The sequence below is a fragment of the Urocitellus parryii genome, chromosome 8 (assembly GCF_045843805.1).
Source record: "Urocitellus parryii isolate mUroPar1 chromosome 8, mUroPar1.hap1, whole genome shotgun sequence".
Taxonomy (NCBI): domain Eukaryota; kingdom Metazoa; phylum Chordata; class Mammalia; order Rodentia; family Sciuridae; genus Urocitellus; species Urocitellus parryii.
Genome location: NC_135538.1, coordinates 153323837 through 153330155, shown reverse-complemented (window position 1 = coordinate 153330155; position 6319 = coordinate 153323837). Strand labels below are relative to the sequence as shown.

Here is a 6319-nt window from a genome sequence, read left to right as displayed (position 1 = left end):
GCCTGCAGCACTGAGAAGCTAACAATGGACAGTAGCAAGTTAAATGCCAAGGTCGACTGGACCAGAAGCCAAAATATAGGTTCCAGATACAGTCAAGCAAGAGTCGTGACTCTGGAGGCACTGGGCACGGGCTGACCAAGGTAGACCCGGCAAGTAGGAGGCCCCCTGTGACAGACCCGCAGCTGTCCATCTGGGAGTTTGCTGGCCTCCCCGTCAAGGTGACTAGCAAGGCCAGCCGTCTTAAATGAGGCCTTCTGAGGCACCAGCATGACCCAGGCACTGCCTCTGAAGCCTTTAGAGCCTGCTGGCTGCAATTACAGGAGTCCCCAACCGCCATGCCTGTCGAGTGGGGTCTGGTCTCAGAAAACTGCCACCAGGGAGCATCAGCCATTCAGAATTTGAACACCTACACAGCCTGGGGGAACCTTTCACATGGCAACTCTTTACATGCACACCAAGTCCTAAGGGGGGTAAATAGATTAAATGATAATCCTCGCCACTGATCAGAAGGCTCCTTTGAGGTAGGCTGAAGTTCCTCATTTTGTGGATCTGAGCAGCGTGATCATCTAAGCTTGGAAGTGTTAAAGTCAGAATTAACTCATGGATGACTTGGGTGGAGTAAGAAGATAGCCTTTCTCGGAAGAGATGCTTCCTACTGTCCGAGGTCCACCGAATGAGTCAGATGGCTTTTTATGCCACTCTTTTTATTCCACAAGTGGAAATAAAAGACTTCAGATTCAATGTAAAGAAGTAGAGCAAATGAGTTTTTAAGCCAAGGGTAAATAAAGATTCTCTCTTTTCTGTTTCCCTCTCTCCCACTGGGGGTCTGGGTGTCTACACCCTGTCTTTCAGGGACTAAATATTCCCTCAAGGATGTAAATGTGAAATAAATAAAGGCCTTGCTTTTCAGAGCTTGTCTGATAAGGGCTAGGGTTAAAAGGTCCACAGGCCCTGGACATCTGAAACTCAGCACCGAGAGAAACTAACTTGAGAGCCAGAGGAAACTGGATATCACAAGGCTGAACTTCTCCAATTCCACAATCGGCCTCAACACAGACCCTTTTAGAGGCAAATAGAAGCGGAGCTTCCAGGTAGGTGCTGCACTAGTGGATACTGAGCCTTTACAGGCCTCTGCCTTCCTCCTCTGTTGAGAATGACCAGTTACTGGGGTACCCCACCACTGCCCTGCCCTGCTTTCTAACTTGGTGGTGCGCTGTAGCGGATTCACTGGCTCCTGGGAACCAGTCCTGCATACCTGTCTCCAACTCAGCGTTCAGTGATGTTAAAGACTTCTGATCCACAGCTCAACTCAGCCATGGGTGCAGAGTTTCCACTATAGAAATGGCTAAGCACTGCACCAGGTTAGGGTTTCTCCTGGAGAGGCCTTAACCAGCACACCACTGCCTGCCTGGAGACCACCAGGAGAGTAACCGCCCAGTGAAAATCAGCATGAAAACAAACTGGCAGGTAAGGAAAGTCTTCACTTGGCTGATGCTGGAAGAAGTCAGAAAGTCAGGCTAAAATAAGGTCACACGAATGTGAGACTTTCAGGGTAGTATTACATTTACAGAAGAATACTATCCACTTGTTTATTTTATTCAACTTGGGTTTTCAGTATGGGGAAGTAACATGCAGAAGAGAGCCTTAATAAGTTTGCTAGGTAATCATGCATTATTAAATAAGGTAGTAATTTTTGGAATTTGGGAAAAGTTATGAATTCTCCACCATATGTATAACATGTGTGTTACTTATGATTCTAGTTACCTTATCACTTGGTGCTTTATGAGAATGATATAGTTGTGAAATTTAATTAAAGTTGCATTAAAACACGGGAGACAAATGAGCCTTTTTTATTAGTAGCATATTAGTGATAGCAGTTGTTGTAATAAAAAAACCCATCAGTCTCAGTTTTTCACCTTAATAAATGTTGTATTCCCTATTCAGGCAACATCTAATGAAGATTTTCTTTTTGGTCTTCCTACTAGGTACCAAGAACTCATTGTGTGATGCAGGCTTGTAGGTCCATGGTGTCTTCCACTGGATCTCAGTATTTAACTGACAGAAAAGGAAAGAAGAGCATCGTCATGGGATATTTTCCTAGACTAAGCCTAAAACAACCCCCTGCCCCCTGCCCAATACCAATGTAGAAGTCAGGACATAATTTCTGCCTAAGCTTTATCAAATGTCTGTGTGAATAAGGTAACACAAAAGTGACTACAAAGTCTGGGAAGAATGTTCACAAATTTATCAGCAAAGTAAGAGAAAACATAAGCACAAGTTCTCTTTTCTCCTTGAGTGACAAGTGGGTGAAACTTGCCATTGTCTGGTACATGTCACGAGGGACTCCTGAGTTAATTTCGGAGATAAGCAATCGGAAGGCCCATGACCTTGCATTACAAAATTAAAGAGACCTGATCTCATGTTGAGCCTATTGATTTACAAATTCTTGTATTTCTGCACCAGAAGAAGGAATGCAAAAAAATCACCTTGTACTCTCCTTTTCTGATCTCCGGTTCCTCTTTATTCTGCCTCTCTGTCTTGCTCTTTTAGTTATTTTTTTAAATTAACTTTTAAGCTATTTTTTATCATGGTGAAATTTACATAAGGTTTACCATGTTAGCCATTTTCGGAGCACGATTGAGTAGGGTAAAGCACAACCACACTGTTATACACCCGTCACTACCATGCATCTCCAGGACTGTCATCATCTCAGTGCGAAACTCTGTATTCATTAGTCAGTAACTCCATTCTTCCCTCCCCAGGCTTCCATTGATTTTTATCCCACTTTGTATCTCTGAACTTGACTTTGAAACCTCACACTGGTGGGACTGTACAATATGTGTCCTTTTGTGTCTGGTTTGTCTCACTTAACATTATGTTTTCAAAGTTCAGCCTTGCTGTAGCATGTGTCAGGATTTTCTTCCCTTTTTAAGGCCAAATAGTACTCTATTGTATGTTTATTGTGTTTATATTCACCACTTGACAGATATTTAGGTTGTTTCCACTTTGCCCTATAGTGAACAAGGCTGCTATGAACATTGGCAAACAAATAATCTGTCCCTGCTTTTGCGTATGTACCTAGGAGTGGAATTATTGAATCAGGTTAATTCTGTGCTTAATATTTTGGAGAACTACCATCCATACTATCTACATACTATCATATGATGGCTGTACTAAATGCTAAAGATCCCACCAGCAATGCACAAGTGTTCCAGTTTCTTCACATATTGGTCATTATTTGTCTTCTTAAAAAACAAAACAAAACAAACAAAAACGAAACCTTAGCCATCTAAGAGGATATGAATCATCTAGTTAGGTTTTAACCACATACAATTGCACTTGACCTACGTTTCTATCCCAAACACAAATTTATGTTGGTGTTGAAGAGGCAGAATGGAACTCTGCCCACCCACTAGGATGGAGCAGGCTTCCAGAGGAGAGACCACTACAGGAAGCAGGAGAGGCCAGGTTGAGGGGAAGACTATTGAATGTGTGTCTACACTCAGCTGTGCAGTCAGAGCTGGCCCCACACAGATCCAGGGGTGTCTTGTCAAGGTGGGCATTGGGCCATCAGTGAGGAGGTGCCTGACAGGAACAAAGACTCATACACATGGCGAACCTTTTTCCAGCAGGTGCTCTGGGTGGCTGGTAGGGGCAGAGGCAGTTTGTGACAGTGGCCAGCATGAACCAGGAAGCTGACTCTTGGAGTCTCTTTCCTTAGGTCTTCAGAACTGGGCCCAAAATCTGTACTAGGTAGAAACAGGCATATGGACACAAAGACAAAGTCAGCCACAGGACTAGGGCCCAAGGTCAGAATTAGTAGTAAGGGTGACTTGGTGTCAAGACCCAGGGTTTGGAGGATACTGAAAATTCTGGCCTGACCCTCAAGACTATGGGTCTTCAGCTCTGGGAAAGGAAAGGCTAGATAGGCTGAAAAACAAGGTAAGGAGTGAAATCAACAAAGGTAAGTGAAATCCTCATTGTCAACTGTAAAGTGCTCCAGGAACAGGTCACTGAGAATGAACAACAAGCTGATTTTAAAAATTTTATCCAGAACCCTTTCTATGTTAGATAGAATTATAAATGATCCAAAAGAAATTAGCTGTGTGCTGTGCATTAATAAATATTAGACAAAACACCTGCATTGGAGAAATCCTATGAATTAAAGTGCTTTACTGGTTAAAGTGTCTTTGCTCACTTTGTAATTGCAGTTGCCCATTTGAGTTGGTGTTAATCTCCAGGTCCTTTGCAACCTTGTAGTTGTCAATGTCCTGTCTGATTTTAGCTATGACCTCTCCATTTTTGATGGTGGCCATTTTTTTAAAACTAATTTTTGTTTTGCTTATTAAAGAAAAAAAAAAGCTCTAACATTTGAAACAGCAAATTCACTAATCTTTGTTTAATAACACCAAAGTGGAAATCTATGTGAGAAAATAACAAATAATAAACGTTTTGTCACAGTCTCTGCTGAACACATGAAAAGGCATTTAAGAATTTCACCAAACTTGATAGTGATAATTATGGTATCATCTACTGAAAGCTCAGGGCGCGGCAGGCACCGTTCTAAGCATATATAAACCCGTTTAAAGCACATTCCTCATGCAAACTCACAACCATTCTGTGATTGTCGGTACCGTTACATCCTCGTTTTTACTGTCAGTAGAAGATCACTGTATTCTCTGGCAGCTCCGGATCCCAGGCTCATTCCTTTCTGCTGGGGTCTGAAGATCCTCCCCCAAACCTCGCCTTTCATTTTCTGAAAGTCGCGTTCATTTCGCCACCAATGTCGCAGGCTCCCAATACACCCTTCCCGGGATGCCTAGTTTATTTCCAGAATACGAAGAGTTCGCTCGTCAACAGGCGAATTCTCGAGTATGACCTGCCAAAGATGCTCCGCCACCTGCAGGGTGGGCACCCGCTTCTCCCACCGACCACCTACATGTGACCTGCAGGGTGGGCACCCACTTCTCCCACCGACCACCTACATGTGACCTGCAGGGTGGGCACCCACTTCTCCCACCGACCACCTACATGTGACCTGCAGGGTGGGCACCCACTTCTCCCACCGACCACCTACATGTGACCTGCAGGGTGGGCACCCACTTCTCCCACCGACCATCCATATATGGTTCCCAGCGGGAACCCCGGGCTCTGGATTCATTTTTTAGGGTTGAGAAAGGGAGACCTTAATCCTAAGAGCGAGATCCCTTTCGCAGCAGTGGATCACTGTCCAGAGCATCTTTTCCTATGCATTAGAAGGGCCCCTGCACGATTGGGGTTGATGGTCTGTCTCCCTGCGGGCTCCAGGTCCTCGGAGTTTCCTAAACCATCGCTCTCCCCGGCCAAAGGACGTGCCACCATGACCCCCTCGCTCCTGCAGACAAAGTGCCTCGCATGTTTTGGGGCCGGTTTCAGACTCAGGGGTCGAAGGTGGACGGTGAGGGTGTGAAGCCAACTTGTTTCTCCAGCCTCCGCGGAGGCTCAGTCTCCGGACACACGGGCTGGCCTCGCCTGTCAATTCTGCAAACGATTCGGAACCGTCCTCAGCGTCCCTCCCGAGGGGGAAGCGGGACCGACTCTGGTTCAGGCCAGCAGCTGTCCAGTCGTGACAGAGTATCAAAAACCAGTGACGTAGGTCAGGTGGATAGGTAATCAAAGAGGACCGCCCCGGGAGACCTCGTGGCGCAACGGTAGCGCGTCTGACTCCAGATCAGAAGGTTGCGTGTTCAAATCACGTCGGGGTCAAGCCTTTTTGCACGGCCAGTGGCCCGGGATGCGGGGGTGTGCTCTGGAGAAGGAGGCGGAACCCTCTCTGCTCTGCTGTCGGGGCTTGGAGGCTGCTGGAAAGCTTTTTAAAATACTCTTGCCACGTGCGCAGGAGCCCTCCTTGGCTGGGGGCGTACCTGTGGCCCCTGGAGACCTGCCCTCCGTCTGCACTCAGAAACGGCATTCGCTGTCCAGCGGGCGCTGACCTTTACTCTCTCCCCCCTCCCACCGCGGTGCTCAAGGCCCTTCCCTCCATCCGTCACCTCTGGGCAGCGCAGATCTTTGCAGGTCTCCGTGGGCACCCGGTCGGGGTGAGTGGGTGACCTGACCCACCTGCTGGCCCCGGGGTGAACTCCCTGCCCGAGGTTAGTGGCTGCAGTTTCCCTGCCCTGGTCAACCGCGAAGACTCGGTCTATTACTCAGAGGCAGAGGACCTGAAGCCGGGTACCCGAGTGGACCACAGGACCCAGCAATCACCACCTCGGGGCAAAGATCCCGGGGCCCCGAAAGGCAAGAAAGTGCGCGAATCAGGCAGTGTCCCCCCCCCCCCCCG

General features: G+C 47.1%; 1 non-coding gene across 1 annotated transcript; it reads left to right on the top strand.

The window, feature by feature from the left end:
- The first annotated feature begins 5673 nt into the window (after window positions 1-5673).
- Window positions 5674-5745, top strand: Trnaw-cca (transfer RNA tryptophan (anticodon CCA)). The gene has a single exon. It is a non-coding gene; the product is annotated as a tRNA-Trp (tRNA).
- Window positions 5746-6319: the final 574 nt, after the last annotated feature.